Source organism: Ostrinia nubilalis, chromosome 25 (genome assembly GCF_963855985.1).
Source record: "Ostrinia nubilalis chromosome 25, ilOstNubi1.1, whole genome shotgun sequence".
Taxonomy (NCBI): Eukaryota; Metazoa; Arthropoda; class Insecta; order Lepidoptera; family Crambidae; genus Ostrinia; species Ostrinia nubilalis.
This window is the reverse complement of record NC_087112.1, coordinates 11,346,720-11,366,292: the sequence shown is the minus strand read 5'-3', so window position 1 is coordinate 11,366,292 and position 19,573 is coordinate 11,346,720. Positions and strand designations below refer to the sequence as shown.

Below are 19,573 nucleotides of genomic sequence, written 5' to 3'. Positions count from 1 at the left end.
AACCGGTTAGGTTCGTTTCAGAACCTAACTTAATGAAACCTATCAAAAACCGGTTAGGTTTCATGAAAACCGGTAACTGAAAATTCCTGAAAAATTACGGTTAGGTTCCTGAAGACATTCTGAAAACCGGTTAGGTTCGTTTCAGAACCTAACTTAATGAAACCTATCAAAAACCGGTTAGGTTTCATGAAAACCGGTAACTGAAAATTCCTGAAAAATTACGGTTAGGTTCCTGAAGACATTCTGAAAACCGGTTAGGTTCGTTTCAGAACCTAACTTAATGAAACCTATCAAAAACCGGTTAGGTTTCATGAAAACCGGTAACTGAAAATTCCTGAAAAATTACGGTTAGGTTCCTGAAGACATTCTGAAAACCGGTTAGGTTCGTTTCAGAACCTAACTTAATGAAACCTATCAAAAACCGGTTAGGTTTCATGAAAACCGGTAACTGAAAATTCCTGAAAAATTACGGTTAGGTTCCTGAAGACATTCTGAAAACCGGTTAGGTTCGTTTCAGAACCTAACTTAATGAAACCTATCAAAAACCGGTTAGGTTTCATGAAAACCGGTAACTGAAAATTCCTGAAAAATTACGGTTAGGTTCCTGAAGACATTCTGAAAACCGGTTAGGTTCGTTTCAGAACCTAACTTAATGAAACCTATCAAAAACCGGTTAGGTTTCATGAAAACCGGTAACTGAAAATTCCTGAAAAATTACGGTTAGGTTCCTGAAGACATTCTGAAAACCGGTTAGGTTCGTTTCAGAACCTAACTTAATGAAACCTATCAAAAACCGGTTAGGTTTCATGAAAACCGGTAACTGAAAATTCCTGAAAAATTACGGTTAGGTTCCTGAAGACATTCTGAAAACCGGTTAGGTTCGTTTCAGAACCTAACTTAATGAAACCTATCAAAAACCGGTTAGGTTTCATGAAAACCGGTAACTGAAAATTCCTGAAAAATTACGGTTAGGTTCCTGAAGACATTCTGAAAACCGGTTAGGTTCGTTTCAGAACCTAACTTAATGAAACCTATCAAAAACCGGTTAGGTTTCATGAAAACCGGTAACTGAAAATTCCTGAAAAATTACGGTTAGGTTCCTGAAGACATTCTGAAAACCGGTTAGGTTCGTTTCAGAACCTAACTTAATGAAACCTATCAAAAACCGGTTAGGTTTCATGAAAACCGGTAACTGAAAATTCCTGAAAAATTACGGTTAGGTTCCTGAAGACATTCTGAAAACCGGTTAGGTTCGTTTCAGAACCTAACTTAATGAAACCTATCAAAAACCGGTTAGGTTTCATGAAAACCGGTAACTGAAAATTCCTGAAAAATTACGGTTAGGTTCCTGAAGACATTCTGAAAACCGGTTAGGTTCGTTTCAGAACCTAACTTAATGAAACCTATCAAAAACCGGTTAGGTTTCATGAAAACCGGTAACTGAAAATTCCTGAAAAATTACGGTTAGGTTCCTGAAGACATTCTGAAAACCGGTTAGGTTCGTTTCAGAACCTAACTTAATGAAACCTATCAAAAACCGGTTAGGTTTCATGAAAACCGGTAACTGAAAATTCCTGAAAAATTACGGTTAGGTTCCTGAAGACATTCTGAAAACCGGTTAGGTTCGTTTCAGAACCTAACTTAATGAAACCTATCAAAAACCGGTTAGGTTTCATGAAAACCGGTAACTGAAAATTCCTGAAAAATTACGGTTAGGTTCCTGAAGACATTCTGAAAACCGGTTAGGTTCGTTTCAGAACCTAACTTAATGAAACCTATCAAAAACCGGTTAGGTTTCATGAAAACCGGTAACTGAAAATTCCTGAAAAATTACGGTTAGGTTCCTGAAGACATTCTGAAAACCGGTTAGGTTCGTTTCAGAACCTAACTTAATGAAACCTATCAAAAACCGGTTAGGTTTCATGAAAACCGGTAACTGAAAATTCCTGAAAAATTACGGTTAGGTTCCTGAAGACATTCTGAAAACCGGTTAGGTTCGTTTCAGAACCTAACTTAATGAAACCTATCAAAAACCGGTTAGGTTTCATGAAAACCGGTAACTGAAAATTCCTGAAAAATTACGGTTAGGTTCCTGAAGACATTCTGAAAACCGGTTAGGTTCGTTTCAGAACCTAACTTAATGAAACCTATCAAAAACCGGTTAGGTTTCATGAAAACCGGTAACTGAAAATTCCTGAAAAATTACGGTTAGGTTCCTGAAGACATTCTGAAAACCGGTTAGGTTCGTTTCAGAACCTAACTTAATGAAACCTATCAAAAACCGGTTAGGTTTCATGAAAACCGGTAACTGAAAATTCCTGAAAAATTACGGTTAGGTTCCTGAAGACATTCTGAAAACCGGTTAGGTTCGTTTCAGAACCTAACTTAATGAAACCTATCAAAAACCGGTTAGGTTTCATGAAAACCGGTAACTGAAAATTCCTGAAAAATTACGGTTAGGTTCCTGAAGACATTCTGAAAACCGGTTAGGTTCGTTTCAGAACCTAACTTAATGAAACCTATCAAAAACCGGTTAGGTTTCATGAAAACCGGTAACTGAAAATTCCTGAAAAATTACGGTTAGGTTCCTGAAGACATTCTGAAAACCGGTTAGGTTCGTTTCAGAACCTAACTTAATGAAACCTATCAAAAACCGGTTAGGTTTCATGAAAACCGGTAACTGAAAATTCCTGAAAAATTACGGTTAGGTTCCTGAAGACATTCTGAAAACCGGTTAGGTTCGTTTCAGAACCTAACTTAATGAAACCTATCAAAAACCGGTTAGGTTTCATGAAAACCGGTAACTGAAAATTCCTGAAAAATTACGGTTAGGTTCCTGAAGACATTCTGAAAACCGGTTAGGTTCGTTTCAGAACCTAACTTAATGAAACCTATCAAAAACCGGTTAGGTTTCATGAAAACCGGTAACTGAAAATTCCTGAAAAATTACGGTTAGGTTCCTGAAGACATTCTGAAAACCGGTTAGGTTCGTTTCAGAACCTAACTTAATGAAACCTATCAAAAACCGGTTAGGTTTCATGAAAACCGGTAACTGAAAATTCCTGAAAAATTACGGTTAGGTTCCTGAAGACATTCTGAAAACCGGTTAGGTTCGTTTCAGAACCTAACTTAATGAAACCTATCAAAAACCGGTTAGGTTTCATGAAAACCGGTAACTGAAAATTCCTGAAAAATTACGGTTAGGTTCCTGAAGACATTCTGAAAACCGGTTAGGTTCGTTTCAGAACCTAACTTAATGAAACCTATCAAAAACCGGTTAGGTTTCATGAAAACCGGTAACTGAAAATTCCTGAAAAATTACGGTTAGGTTCCTGAAGACATTCTGAAAACCGGTTAGGTTCGTTTCAGAACCTAACTTAATGAAACCTATCAAAAACCGGTTAGGTTTCATGAAAACCGGTAACTGAAAATTCCTGAAAAATTACGGTTAGGTTCCTGAAGACATTCTGAAAACCGGTTAGGTTCGTTTCAGAACCTAACTTAATGAAACCTATCAAAAACCGGTTAGGTTTCATGAAAACCGGTAACTGAAAATTCCTGAAAAATTACGGTTAGGTTCCTGAAGACATTCTGAAAACCGGTTAGGTTCGTTTCAGAACCTAACTTAATGAAACCTATCAAAAACCGGTTAGGTTTCATGAAAACCGGTAACTGAAAATTCCTGAAAAATTACGGTTAGGTTCCTGAAGACATTCTGAAAACCGGTTAGGTTCGTTTCAGAACCTAACTTAATGAAACCTATCAAAAACCGGTTAGGTTTCATGAAAACCGGTAACTGAAAATTCCTGAAAAATTACGGTTAGGTTCCTGAAGACATTCTGAAAACCGGTTAGGTTCGTTTCAGAACCTAACTTAATGAAACCTATCAAAAACCGGTTAGGTTTCATGAAAACCGGTAACTGAAAATTCCTGAAAAATTACGGTTAGGTTCCTGAAGACATTCTGAAAACCGGTTAGGTTCGTTTCAGAACCTAACTTAATGAAACCTATCAAAAACCGGTTAGGTTTCATGAAAACCGGTAACTGAAAATTCCTGAAAAATTACGGTTAGGTTCCTGAAGACATTCTGAAAACCGGTTAGGTTCGTTTCAGAACCTAACTTAATGAAACCTATCAAAAACCGGTTAGGTTTCATGAAAACCGGTAACTGAAAATTCCTGAAAAATTACGGTTAGGTTCCTGAAGACATTCTGAAAACCGGTTAGGTTCGTTTCAGAACCTAACTTAATGAAACCTATCAAAAACCGGTTAGGTTTCATGAAAACCGGTAACTGAAAATTCCTGAAAAATTACGGTTAGGTTCCTGAAGACATTCTGAAAACCGGTTAGGTTCGTTTCAGAACCTAACTTAATGAAACCTATCAAAAACCGGTTAGGTTTCATGAAAACCGGTAACTGAAAATTCCTGAAAAATTACGGTTAGGTTCCTGAAGACATTCTGAAAACCGGTTAGGTTCGTTTCAGAACCTAACTTAATGAAACCTATCAAAAACCGGTTAGGTTTCATGAAAACCGGTAACTGAAAATTCCTGAAAAATTACGGTTAGGTTCCTGAAGACATTCTGAAAACCGGTTAGGTTCGTTTCAGAACCTAACTTAATGAAACCTATCAAAAACCGGTTAGGTTTCATGAAAACCGGTAACTGAAAATTCCTGAAAAATTACGGTTAGGTTCCTGAAGACATTCTGAAAACCGGTTAGGTTCGTTTCAGAACCTAACTTAATGAAACCTATCAAAAACCGGTTAGGTTTCATGAAAACCGGTAACTGAAAATTCCTGAAAAATTACGGTTAGGTTCCTGAAGACATTCTGAAAACCGGTTAGGTTCGTTTCAGAACCTAACTTAATGAAACCTATCAAAAACCGGTTAGGTTTCATGAAAACCGGTAACTGAAAATTCCTGAAAAATTACGGTTAGGTTCCTGAAGACATTCTGAAAACCGGTTAGGTTCGTTTCAGAACCTAACTTAATGAAACCTATCAAAAACCGGTTAGGTTTCATGAAAACCGGTAACTGAAAATTCCTGAAAAATTACGGTTAGGTTCCTGAAGACATTCTGAAAACCGGTTAGGTTCGTTTCAGAACCTAACTTAATGAAACCTATCAAAAACCGGTTAGGTTTCATGAAAACCGGTAACTGAAAATTCCTGAAAAATTACGGTTAGGTTCCTGAAGACATTCTGAAAACCGGTTAGGTTCGTTTCAGAACCTAACTTAATGAAACCTATCAAAAACCGGTTAGGTTTCATGAAAACCGGTAACTGAAAATTCCTGAAAAATTACGGTTAGGTTCCTGAAGACATTCTGAAAACCGGTTAGGTTCGTTTCAGAACCTAACTTAATGAAACCTATCAAAAACCGGTTAGGTTTCATGAAAACCGGTAACTGAAAATTCCTGAAAAATTACGGTTAGGTTCCTGAAGACATTCTGAAAACCGGTTAGGTTCGTTTCAGAACCTAACTTAATGAAACCTATCAAAAACCGGTTAGGTTTCATGAAAACCGGTAACTGAAAATTCCTGAAAAATTACGGTTAGGTTCCTGAAGACATTCTGAAAACCGGTTAGGTTCGTTTCAGAACCTAACTTAATGAAACCTATCAAAAACCGGTTAGGTTTCATGAAAACCGGTAACTGAAAATTCCTGAAAAATTACGGTTAGGTTCCTGAAGACATTCTGAAAACCGGTTAGGTTCGTTTCAGAACCTAACTTAATGAAACCTATCAAAAACCGGTTAGGTTTCATGAAAACCGGTAACTGAAAATTCCTGAAAAATTACGGTTAGGTTCCTGAAGACATTCTGAAAACCGGTTAGGTTCGTTTCAGAACCTAACTTAATGAAACCTATCAAAAACCGGTTAGGTTTCATGAAAACCGGTAACTGAAAATTCCTGAAAAATTACGGTTAGGTTCCTGAAGACATTCTGAAAACCGGTTAGGTTCGTTTCAGAACCTAACTTAATGAAACCTATCAAAAACCGGTTAGGTTTCATGAAAACCGGTAACTGAAAATTCCTGAAAAATTACGGTTAGGTTCCTGAAGACATTCTGAAAACCGGTTAGGTTCGTTTCAGAACCTAACTTAATGAAACCTATCAAAAACCGGTTAGGTTTCATGAAAACCGGTAACTGAAAATTCCTGAAAAATTACGGTTAGGTTCCTGAAGACATTCTGAAAACCGGTTAGGTTCGTTTCAGAACCTAACTTAATGAAACCTATCAAAAACCGGTTAGGTTTCATGAAAACCGGTAACTGAAAATTCCTGAAAAATTACGGTTAGGTTCCTGAAGACATTCTGAAAACCGGTTAGGTTCGTTTCAGAACCTAACTTAATGAAACCTATCAAAAACCGGTTAGGTTTCATGAAAACCGGTAACTGAAAATTCCTGAAAAATTACGGTTAGGTTCCTGAAGACATTCTGAAAACCGGTTAGGTTCGTTTCAGAACCTAACTTAATGAAACCTATCAAAAACCGGTTAGGTTTCATGAAAACCGGTAACTGAAAATTCCTGAAAAATTACGGTTAGGTTCCTGAAGACATTCTGAAAACCGGTTAGGTTCGTTTCAGAACCTAACTTAATGAAACCTATCAAAAACCGGTTAGGTTTCATGAAAACCGGTAACTGAAAATTCCTGAAAAATTACGGTTAGGTTCCTGAAGACATTCTGAAAACCGGTTAGGTTCGTTTCAGAACCTAACTTAATGAAACCTATCAAAAACCGGTTAGGTTTCATGAAAACCGGTAACTGAAAATTCCTGAAAAATTACGGTTAGGTTCCTGAAGACATTCTGAAAACCGGTTAGGTTCGTTTCAGAACCTAACTTAATGAAACCTATCAAAAACCGGTTAGGTTTCATGAAAACCGGTAACTGAAAATTCCTGAAAAATTACGGTTAGGTTCCTGAAGACATTCTGAAAACCGGTTAGGTTCGTTTCAGAACCTAACTTAATGAAACCTATCAAAAACCGGTTAGGTTTCATGAAAACCGGTAACTGAAAATTCCTGAAAAATTACGGTTAGGTTCCTGAAGACATTCTGAAAACCGGTTAGGTTCGTTTCAGAACCTAACTTAATGAAACCTATCAAAAACCGGTTAGGTTTCATGAAAACCGGTAACTGAAAATTCCTGAAAAATTACGGTTAGGTTCCTGAAGACATTCTGAAAACCGGTTAGGTTCGTTTCAGAACCTAACTTAATGAAACCTATCAAAAACCGGTTAGGTTTCATGAAAACCGGTAACTGAAAATTCCTGAAAAATTACGGTTAGGTTCCTGAAGACATTCTGAAAACCGGTTAGGTTCGTTTCAGAACCTAACTTAATGAAACCTATCAAAAACCGGTTAGGTTTCATGAAAACCGGTAACTGAAAATTCCTGAAAAATTACGGTTAGGTTCCTGAAGACATTCTGAAAACCGGTTAGGTTCGTTTCAGAACCTAACTTAATGAAACCTATCAAAAACCGGTTAGGTTTCATGAAAACCGGTAACTGAAAATTCCTGAAAAATTACGGTTAGGTTCCTGAAGACATTCTGAAAACCGGTTAGGTTCGTTTCAGAACCTAACTTAATGAAACCTATCAAAAACCGGTTAGGTTTCATGAAAACCGGTAACTGAAAATTCCTGAAAAATTACGGTTAGGTTCCTGAAGACATTCTGAAAACCGGTTAGGTTCGTTTCAGAACCTAACTTAATGAAACCTATCAAAAACCGGTTAGGTTTCATGAAAACCGGTAACTGAAAATTCCTGAAAAATTACGGTTAGGTTCCTGAAGACATTCTGAAAACCGGTTAGGTTCGTTTCAGAACCTAACTTAATGAAACCTATCAAAAACCGGTTAGGTTTCATGAAAACCGGTAACTGAAAATTCCTGAAAAATTACGGTTAGGTTCCTGAAGACATTCTGAAAACCGGTTAGGTTCGTTTCAGAACCTAACTTAATGAAACCTATCAAAAACCGGTTAGGTTTCATGAAAACCGGTAACTGAAAATTCCTGAAAAATTACGGTTAGGTTCCTGAAGACATTCTGAAAACCGGTTAGGTTCGTTTCAGAACCTAACTTAATGAAACCTATCAAAAACCGGTTAGGTTTCATGAAAACCGGTAACTGAAAATTCCTGAAAAATTACGGTTAGGTTCCTGAAGACATTCTGAAAACCGGTTAGGTTCGTTTCAGAACCTAACTTAATGAAACCTATCAAAAACCGGTTAGGTTTCATGAAAACCGGTAACTGAAAATTCCTGAAAAATTACGGTTAGGTTCCTGAAGACATTCTGAAAACCGGTTAGGTTCGTTTCAGAACCTAACTTAATGAAACCTATCAAAAACCGGTTAGGTTTCATGAAAACCGGTAACTGAAAATTCCTGAAAAATTACGGTTAGGTTCCTGAAGACATTCTGAAAACCGGTTAGGTTCGTTTCAGAACCTAACTTAATGAAACCTATCAAAAACCGGTTAGGTTTCATGAAAACCGGTAACTGAAAATTCCTGAAAAATTACGGTTAGGTTCCTGAAGACATTCTGAAAACCGGTTAGGTTCGTTTCAGAACCTAACTTAATGAAACCTATCAAAAACCGGTTAGGTTTCATGAAAACCGGTAACTGAAAATTCCTGAAAAATTACGGTTAGGTTCCTGAAGACATTCTGAAAACCGGTTAGGTTCGTTTCAGAACCTAACTTAATGAAACCTATCAAAAACCGGTTAGGTTTCATGAAAACCGGTAACTGAAAATTCCTGAAAAATTACGGTTAGGTTCCTGAAGACATTCTGAAAACCGGTTAGGTTCGTTTCAGAACCTAACTTAATGAAACCTATCAAAAACCGGTTAGGTTTCATGAAAACCGGTAACTGAAAATTCCTGAAAAATTACGGTTAGGTTCCTGAAGACATTCTGAAAACCGGTTAGGTTCGTTTCAGAACCTAACTTAATGAAACCTATCAAAAACCGGTTAGGTTTCATGAAAACCGGTAACTGAAAATTCCTGAAAAATTACGGTTAGGTTCCTGAAGACATTCTGAAAACCGGTTAGGTTCGTTTCAGAACCTAACTTAATGAAACCTATCAAAAACCGGTTAGGTTTCATGAAAACCGGTAACTGAAAATTCCTGAAAAATTACGGTTAGGTTCCTGAAGACATTCTGAAAACCGGTTAGGTTCGTTTCAGAACCTAACTTAATGAAACCTATCAAAAACCGGTTAGGTTTCATGAAAACCGGTAACTGAAAATTCCTGAAAAATTACGGTTAGGTTCCTGAAGACATTCTGAAAACCGGTTAGGTTCGTTTCAGAACCTAACTTAATGAAACCTATCAAAAACCGGTTAGGTTTCATGAAAACCGGTAACTGAAAATTCCTGAAAAATTACGGTTAGGTTCCTGAAGACATTCTGAAAACCGGTTAGGTTCGTTTCAGAACCTAACTTAATGAAACCTATCAAAAACCGGTTAGGTTTCATGAAAACCGGTAACTGAAAATTCCTGAAAAATTACGGTTAGGTTCCTGAAGACATTCTGAAAACCGGTTAGGTTCGTTTCAGAACCTAACTTAATGAAACCTATCAAAAACCGGTTAGGTTTCATGAAAACCGGTAACTGAAAATTCCTGAAAAATTACGGTTAGGTTCCTGAAGACATTCTGAAAACCGGTTAGGTTCGTTTCAGAACCTAACTTAATGAAACCTATCAAAAACCGGTTAGGTTTCATGAAAACCGGTAACTGAAAATTCCTGAAAAATTACGGTTAGGTTCCTGAAGACATTCTGAAAACCGGTTAGGTTCGTTTCAGAACCTAACTTAATGAAACCTATCAAAAACCGGTTAGGTTTCATGAAAACCGGTAACTGAAAATTCCTGAAAAATTACGGTTAGGTTCCTGAAGACATTCTGAAAACCGGTTAGGTTCGTTTCAGAACCTAACTTAATGAAACCTATCAAAAACCGGTTAGGTTTCATGAAAACCGGTAACTGAAAATTCCTGAAAAATTACGGTTAGGTTCCTGAAGACATTCTGAAAACCGGTTAGGTTCGTTTCAGAACCTAACTTAATGAAACCTATCAAAAACCGGTTAGGTTTCATGAAAACCGGTAACTGAAAATTCCTGAAAAATTACGGTTAGGTTCCTGAAGACATTCTGAAAACCGGTTAGGTTCGTTTCAGAACCTAACTTAATGAAACCTATCAAAAACCGGTTAGGTTTCATGAAAACCGGTAACTGAAAATTCCTGAAAAATTACGGTTAGGTTCCTGAAGACATTCTGAAAACCGGTTAGGTTCGTTTCAGAACCTAACTTAATGAAACCTATCAAAAACCGGTTAGGTTTCATGAAAACCGGTAACTGAAAATTCCTGAAAAATTACGGTTAGGTTCCTGAAGACATTCTGAAAACCGGTTAGGTTCGTTTCAGAACCTAACTTAATGAAACCTATCAAAAACCGGTTAGGTTTCATGAAAACCGGTAACTGAAAATTCCTGAAAAATTACGGTTAGGTTCCTGAAGACATTCTGAAAACCGGTTAGGTTCGTTTCAGAACCTAACTTAATGAAACCTATCAAAAACCGGTTAGGTTTCATGAAAACCGGTAACTGAAAATTCCTGAAAAATTACGGTTAGGTTCCTGAAGACATTCTGAAAACCGGTTAGGTTCGTTTCAGAACCTAACTTAATGAAACCTATCAAAAACCGGTTAGGTTTCATGAAAACCGGTAACTGAAAATTCCTGAAAAATTACGGTTAGGTTCCTGAAGACATTCTGAAAACCGGTTAGGTTCGTTTCAGAACCTAACTTAATGAAACCTATCAAAAACCGGTTAGGTTTCATGAAAACCGGTAACTGAAAATTCCTGAAAAATTACGGTTAGGTTCCTGAAGACATTCTGAAAACCGGTTAGGTTCGTTTCAGAACCTAACTTAATGAAACCTATCAAAAACCGGTTAGGTTTCATGAAAACCGGTAACTGAAAATTCCTGAAAAATTACGGTTAGGTTCCTGAAGACATTCTGAAAACCGGTTAGGTTCGTTTCAGAACCTAACTTAATGAAACCTATCAAAAACCGGTTAGGTTTCATGAAAACCGGTAACTGAAAATTCCTGAAAAATTACGGTTAGGTTCCTGAAGACATTCTGAAAACCGGTTAGGTTCGTTTCAGAACCTAACTTAATGAAACCTATCAAAAACCGGTTAGGTTTCATGAAAACCGGTAACTGAAAATTCCTGAAAAATTACGGTTAGGTTCCTGAAGACATTCTGAAAACCGGTTAGGTTCGTTTCAGAACCTAACTTAATGAAACCTATCAAAAACCGGTTAGGTTTTATTAAAAACCTAAAATTCTTTTCGGAATCTGTTTTTGGCCGTTAACTTAAAATTTTTCTATGGTCACTTCTGACGTTTATCGGCTTATCGTATCCGTCTCGACGAGCCCTTTCCATAGACACCCCGTTTGTAAGGATCTGACGACAAAAAGTTTAAAAATTAGCCCGCCCACCCACCCTTTTTTCTCTAGGCAGGTAGACTTTTTCTCTGGGCCAAAAATTTTTATTTCGCGTTTCGATCGGTTTATGCAAGAACTGTAATAGGGTGACTTATCAGTGTAAATTGAGGTAGTTTGAAGGGTCCTATTCGACAATTTTGGCCAGTTTAGGAATTTAACTGTGTCGAAATATTTCCAATTTGACCGCTTCCGGACACGGCGCTGCTGCAACCAAAAATACGATTACTATACAGTTGTGTAATACTCACCTGACTCACCAGCTGCCGCAGCGCCTGCTGCCTGGCTGGATAGACAAGTACCTGAAAAGGGAAAAAATACTGTTTTATATTTTTATTGTTATTATTGTTTAAAACTTTTACAAACCTTTTATGAAAAAAGTCATTATTTATTTTATACTTACCAGCAGTTAGGGAATGATCCCTAGATTTCTGGTACCGGGAAATCCCGGGAATTTTTCAATAATAATTAAGTAAAAATTTATGAAAGATTTGTGATTAAAATGAACTGTATTTATAAAAAAACACACTCCAGGAATTAAATAAGAGTTAGTGTTTGCATGGTAGTACCTTTTTTTTATTTGCACAAAAAACACATACAGAGTACATTCAACAAATTACATTTACGACCAACAATAAATACAGTTTTAATCTAGATTGTTTTTGTTGCAAGTGCAAACCAGCACTGCTGATCTCCTCATTCCTGATTCAATCATAAAAGAAAACTCCTAGCATAGCACGCTGCAGCGCCCTTTGGTGATGGAGGCTTCTTCTGAGACACATAGTAAGCGACCACGACTCTGTTACATGTCTTCGCAGGCAACACACAAAGATTTTTATATTTGAACACTTCGGTATTTGGACGTGAAATATTGCCAAGCCATCTAACGTATGGCTTGAACAAAATATAGATTGCCAGTACAAAGTGCCTTAATTAAACGCAACTTACGAACACCGACGCCAGCGCGCGGTGATACGCGTTATCGCGGCGCGACAGGAGCAGTGAGCGTACGCTTGCTGATTTAGATTTATGCAATACCTACCTGTGTAATAAGAGTTCAGTAATTACGTGCTACCATATTTAACTACTTGCATGTACCATTTGGACACGGCGCGCATCCTAGCCCGGAACCCGCAATTATTTGCTGGCTTCGCAAAAACCCCACAATGGCATACAGTCAGGGCGGTCCCCAGAAAAAAAGGATAAATTGAAAGAATTATAAAAATAATAATAATTTTAGTCTGACAAGGTTATGGCACAAAATCATAATACTAGTTATGGATAAAGTAACGCCTGATACCGACCTACTACTGTAATAATGTAACAATACAACTATTGTTAATCTGACTGGTACATCAATGCTACGAGTATGCGGTCCGTGCAACATTTGCTGTAAACGATAACAACTTCATATTTTCCTAGTAAACAGATGTATGAATCACTGATTAAAAACAAATTACCTACCTAATACGGTGCTGAGTCTGAATACAAAAATGTTTGTTCTTCTCGTTTTGTTTTTTTGGTTGAATACACGTCAATACACCTGATGGTTATTTTTAGTTCCTTAATTAATTCATAATAATATCACCTTGCTCCAAAAATCTGAGTCTAACAAATAATATTTATTCAATAATACAATTCAGAATCGTTATCGTGCACTAGGCACTCGTACTAATTTCTGATCCATTGCAAAAACATTTTTAACTACAGCGGAGAAGCTCTTGGATCTCTGATAGTAATTTGTGATCAGGCCGAAAGTGGAATCGAGCTTCACTCTGAATCTTCAACCACAAAAGAGATGACTAACTTACCATATTCAGAACAAGCTGTACTACGTCCCAAAATTTCGGTGTGGATTAATTTGCACTTCTTAGACTTAGACCCTGTCTCAAGAAGTGTTTTTGTCATAATATGCTAGAGCCGGTACTGACCGAGTGTAAAGTGCGGGCGCGAGCGTGAGATGTCCGCAGGCGACGCGTGCGCAAGGACGCCCGGTCGCGCTCATCGCGTTACAAAATGTGGTTCAATCCCAGTCCGGAATGTGAAAAAAATTAATTAATATCTGTTCTAACAATGTTACTAAAAGCGAGTTGGCAAATCTAAGCACAAATACGATTATTACAATCAATTTGCTGGGCCAATACTCAGCTAGTCATCAACATACTAGTACTAATCCCAACTAATCCCAACTAATATTATAAATGCGAAAGTAACTCTGTCTGTCTGTCTGTCTGTTACGCTTTCCCGCTTAAACCTCGCAACCGATTTCGATGAAATTTGGCAGGGACATAGTTTGAGTCCCGGGAATGGACATAGGATAGTTTTTATCCCGGTTTTTGAAACAGGGACGCGCGCGATAAAGTTTTTCTGTGACAGACAAAATTCCACGCGGGCGAAGCCGCGGGCAGAAAGCTAGTTTCCAATAAAAAACAAAAAGATTCGCCACTCTTTATTTATCTTATGTTTGTTGTGTTGAAAATATATTTTCATAGTTACAGCTAATAGGCAAGGCAAATGCTACTCAATTCTTTCTCTATACTTCTTGTATTAGGAAATTCGGAAATCGTATGCAATACCTATTTCATGGCTGCCGAAATTCGAAAATAACACAATTAATCACGGAACCTGCAGCATTGTTCATTCGTTACGGTTGAGTCGATAAAATTAAAGTAAAAACAACTTGAAGGTATGCTACACGTAGGTACCTACTAAATACCGATTAAAAATTGCATATTAATAACACCTACTTCTAGTTGACGATATATTAATAAGCACAATCGAAACACAACTTTTAGACAGCGTCCACAATACTGATGATCATCACAGCAACAATCCAATGGTGGTCGAGGTTGTGAAAAACCCAACGAATGCTTGCTGTGTGGAGTGCAGTCATGAAGATGCAAAATTGTTGATATTTCGGGGAAAACCATTGAAACACGGAAATATTAACAAACGTATTATATTCGAGACTTCACACGTTTACAGGAAGAAAGATGGCGAGAGAGAGAAAAAAGTGCTGCCAACATGAAACGTTTAAACTAAACAATAAAGCCAACCTTAATAAACTAATCGATTGCGTTCTCATTTACCAACACTCCCTCTAGAACGCAAACCCATTTCATTAATACAATACAAATGCTTAGCAAGCGTTACACCCTTGGTTAAATTGTCAGCTACCATGTAACTACCATTAACAAATAGAAATTTAACTTTACAATCAACAACATTCTCTCTCAGGAAATGCAACTTTATATCTATGTGTTTAGTTTTAGGTTTATAACATTCATTTGAAGCTAGTCTTATTGCACTTTGGTTATCACTATAGATTAGTAACGCAGTGTCCACTCCTTGGCCGAGCTCAGCTTGCAGTTGCCGAAGCCACAACGCCTCCTGGGTCGCCGAAGCCATCGCCATATATTCAGCCTCTGCAGTCGAGAGCGCCACAGTCTGCTGCTTACACGAGTTCCAAGATATGCAAGCATTCTGAAAAATAAAAGAATAACCAGAGCATGATCTTCTATTATGTGGGTCACTAGCCCAGTCTGCGTCGCAATACCCGGTTATTTCCATGGAGTCATCTTTGACATAACATAGCTTCAAGCTTTTGGTCCCCTGTAGGTATCTCATAACCCTTTTAACTCCAAGCCAGTGTTGAATCCCTGGTTCATTACAGAACTGACTCAATTTGTTCACAGCATACATAATGTCAGGCCGTGTCACTTGTGATAAGTACATCAGACAACCCACCGCTTCCCTGTATGGGAAATTACTATCTTCATTTTCAGGTTTCTTATCAAATTTCATATTCACTTCTATTGGAGTGCGCACTGGTTTGCACTCAGACATGCCAAATCGTTCCAATACCTGGTTTATATATTTCTCTTGGTCCAACATGATCTCACCTGCCTCACGACATCTGTTAACATTTATGCCAATGCACTGCTGTATCTCACCCATATCTTTCATACAAAATTCTTCCTCCAGTTTTGTTTTGATATCTGTGACAACAATCTTGTCATTCGCAAAAATCATGAGATCATCCACCCAAACTGCAATAAAAATCATTTTAGATTCATTTACAGAATAATAAATGCACGGATCTATTTTTGATCTCTCCAATCCGATTTTTAGTATAGCACTATTCAGTTTCAGGTTCCACTGCCGACTAGCCTGCTTGAGCCCATAGATTGATTTATGTAAGTGACATACCTGATCACTGCTTTCATAGCATTCTGGTTGGGACATATACATTTCTGTGTCTATGTCGCCCTGAAGAAATGCGCATATAGCATCCATCTGAATCATTTCTAGGTCGTATTTAGCAGCTAGAGCAAGTAAGTAGCGGACCGACGTGTATCTTACCACTGGAGCATAGACCTCGTCGTAGTCAATTCCTTTTCTTTGTGCACACCCCTTAATTACCAATCTTGCCTTATAACGAACTATCTCACCTTTCTTATTTGTCTTGGTTTTGAAGACCCATTTACTTGGTAAGGCTCTCTTGCCTGGTGGCAAATCCACCAGTGACCAAGTCCCGTTCTTTATTAGAGAATCGTATTCCTCATTCATGGCCTTCTTCCACTCTTCAGCATGAGGAGACGAGAGAGCTTCTTCAACAGTAAGCGGGTCACCCAAATTAATAACTGGACAAAAATAACTCACATCATGATCATCCCTTTCTGCATACCTGACAGCTCTGCGTGGACGTAAGTTTATTTCACGTGCTGGAGAGGAAATGTCAACTGATTCCTCTGGTATGTAGGATGGATCATCATTGTCACCTGACAGGTATTCATCGCTTGACTGGTCTAAACTGGTTTGTGGTTCTTCATTGCAGGGTTCTTCATTCAGCTGCACTTCAGGATCTCTGTGAGGTGAGCAAGGTAAGTACACATTATTCTCAAGTCTTCGAACATTTTCTAAAAATATCACATCTCTGCTTTTGATAACTTTATTAGTGTCAGGATCAAGTAGCCGGTATGCCTTACTAGATTCACAATAGCCAACAAATAAGTACTTTCTAGACTTAGAATCCCACTTTCTACGCTTTTCTTTGGGCACTTGAACCATTGCTTCTGAACCAAAAATTCTCAAATTAGATAAATTAGGTTTCTTGCCTGACCACATTTCTGTAGGGGTTTTGCCATCAAGTGATTTAATCGGTGATCTATTGACTACATAGGCCGCAGTTGCTAGTGCTTCTGCCCAAAATTCCTTTGACAAATGAGCATCGAACAACATACACCTAGCTCTTTCTACTAATGTCCTATTCATTCTTTCAGCTAGCCCGTTCTGCTGGGGTGAGTATGGTGCACTTGTTTGATGTTCAATCCCATGTTTACTCAGAAAACTGTCAAATTCTCTGCCACAGTACTCCTTACCATTATCTGATCGAACAGATTTAATTTTGGAATCAAGTTCATTCTCAACTTTACTCTTATAATCCTTAAAAACTTCAAATATATTCAGTTTGTTAGTCAAAAAATAAACATGAACCTTTCTAGTGTAGTCATCTATAAAGGTAATGAAATACTTCATACCTCCCAGTGATGTATGTTCCATCGGTCCACACAAGTCAGTATGGATAAGTTGCAGCGGGCGTGAAGCTCTGGAGCCGATGTTGTTAAAAGGCAATCTGCATTGTTTACCTTCGAGGCAGGTGGTACATGTCAGTGAAGCTTTACTCTTGTTGGGAAATGCATCTACTCCCTCTGCGCACTCCGGTAACTTGTTGAGATCTGAAAAATTCAGGTGTCCCATGCGCCTGTGCCATAGGACAACATCATTTAAATTATCTGAACATAAGTTAGAAAATACCTCTCTGTGAGTGTTCAACTGATACAATTTATTCACTAGTGTGGCTGAGCAGATGAGATTATCATTTTTATCATAAATATCACAACCTTCTTTACTAAAATTTACTTTACAGCCATTGTTTACCATGGCACTTACTGAAAGGAGATTTGCAGCAAGTTTAGGTATGTAAAGGACATCCCTTACCTGAATCTTCTGTTCATTACCATTTATAAATAAATTGACCTTTCCCATACTTTCTACAGGTAGCGGTGTGTTACTGGCCACAGTTATGGTGGGTATTGGTGGACTTGTGACATCATACATCCATTCTCGTTTGTTGGTCATGTGCATTGAGGCACCTGAGTCCACATACCACAGGTCCGGATTCATTGTCTGTGAACATGCTGAAAATGCTGCAACAAAGCCTTTATTTTCATCAACCTTTTCAGTAATCTTCTTCTTCGGAGCACGGCAGTTCCTGGCAAGATGTCCATGCTTGTTACAGTTGTAACAACGGGGTCCTTTTTGTGTGTACATCTTTCCTGTGCTGTCATTCCTGTGAACGGCTGTCTTCCTTGTGAAGAATGCTGTGCTATCTGAGCATTGAACTTCCTGCAGGAGTTTTGTCTTGATGGAATCTGCGCTGATCGTGATCCCGGAGCTCTCCAATCCCATGATCATTGGCTTATAAGCTTCAGGTAAGCCAGCCAGCATCAGCGTTCCAAGCCATTCATCATTAATGTCGAATTTTATGTTCCTGAGCTTGTGTGCAGTCGACATTATCTTATTCACATAATCATCCACATTACGAGAACTGTCCAATGTAGTTGTGATGAGGTCTCTCAGCAAGGCGACTTTTCTGTACAATCCACTGTCATCGAAAGCCTGCTGCAAACTGTCCCAGACTTCTTTACATGTAGTTGCACTCTGTACATGTACGTAATTGATAGGATCTAGCAGTAAAATAAGCTTCGATTTCGCCTTGATTTCCCTCTTGGCATCAGTATTGGTTCCTTCAACACAACTCCACAAATCTTCAAGACGAAAATATGCTTCCACTGCGAATTTCCAACTCGCATAATTGTCTCTTCCGACAAGTCTGTCTATATGAAACGGATTGTGGCCCGGATTGGACATTTTCTTCGTGATTATTGTGAATTCAGCACCGAGCAGACCGTTACGTTGAAAAAACAATTGATGTACGGCGGTGAAAAAACGTATCAGAATACGCCGTGTTCGGAATTTCCTTATTTATGTTATTTTCAATGGTTTCCATCAACTACGCTCTGCTACCATGTTGATATTTCGGGGAAAACCATTGAAACACGGAAATATTAACAAACGTATTATATTCGAGACTTCACACGTTTACAGGAAGAAAGATGGCGAGAGAGAGAAAAAAGTGCTGCCAACATGAAACGTTTAAACTAAACAATAAAGCCAACCTTAATAAACTAATCGATTGCGTTCTCATTTACCAACAAAAATATTTAAAAAGTAGCGCTCAACTAGAACTAGTACGAACATAAATACTCATGGCTAAGTCGCACTTTACTCTTTTACCTATGAATAATTTTTTTTTGCTCGCTTTGTAAATGCATGGTACCTACTTGACATAATTTTCAACGACAGAATACTTATGCGTAATAAATTATAATAACGTCTTACACAATAAAATTGTTACATGATATTATTATGTGTGGTTTTATAAAAATACCTCTGCACAATCTCACGACATAATGCATCTACCGAGGCAAAGGTCGTGCATAAAAATAATAAAACATCATTTTCTCGTGTTGGGTTTACTTCCCAAGCGCGCGTAGAGGTCTATTTTGTAAAACCATTTTCATTTAGGTATTTAGATCGACTCTATCAGTTCCTTTCGCTCATGGGAGTGTCCGGGGAGAGTGAGGGAGACGAACACAAACTGAAGGGAAAAGATCGAAATTGTATGGCAGAGTTGTGCCTCACACAAACTGTCGTGCGGTACTCGAAACATGTTTAGTAGTAATTCTGCGGTGACCTCTACTTGCATGAATAACGAGGTATTGAGGTGGACATTTTGTACGTAACTTTCCGCATTTTAGTAGCGTTTTGTAATAATAAGACATAGCCTACGTTATATTCAAAGAAGCGAACTGCCAGTACGTTACAAATTCATTCATTTTACACTATACATTACATAGAATGAAACTGATCTGAGTATGTATCTTCAAAACATTTTATTAAAATGATGTTTAAATAAACACCACTAAG

The 19,573-nt window shown here is 37.9% G+C and overlaps 1 long non-coding RNA gene across 1 annotated transcript; it reads right to left on the bottom strand.

The window, feature by feature from the left end:
• Positions 1 to 14,464: 14,464 nt before the first annotated feature.
• LOC135084308 (uncharacterized) lies at positions 14,465 to 18,795 on the bottom strand. Its single transcript, XR_010259818.1, has 2 exons — positions 15,884 to 18,795; positions 14,465 to 15,570 (listed from the first exon to the last, which is right to left on the bottom strand). It is a non-coding gene; the product is annotated as an uncharacterized LOC135084308 (long non-coding RNA).
• Between the last annotated feature and the right edge of the window lie 778 nt (positions 18,796 to 19,573).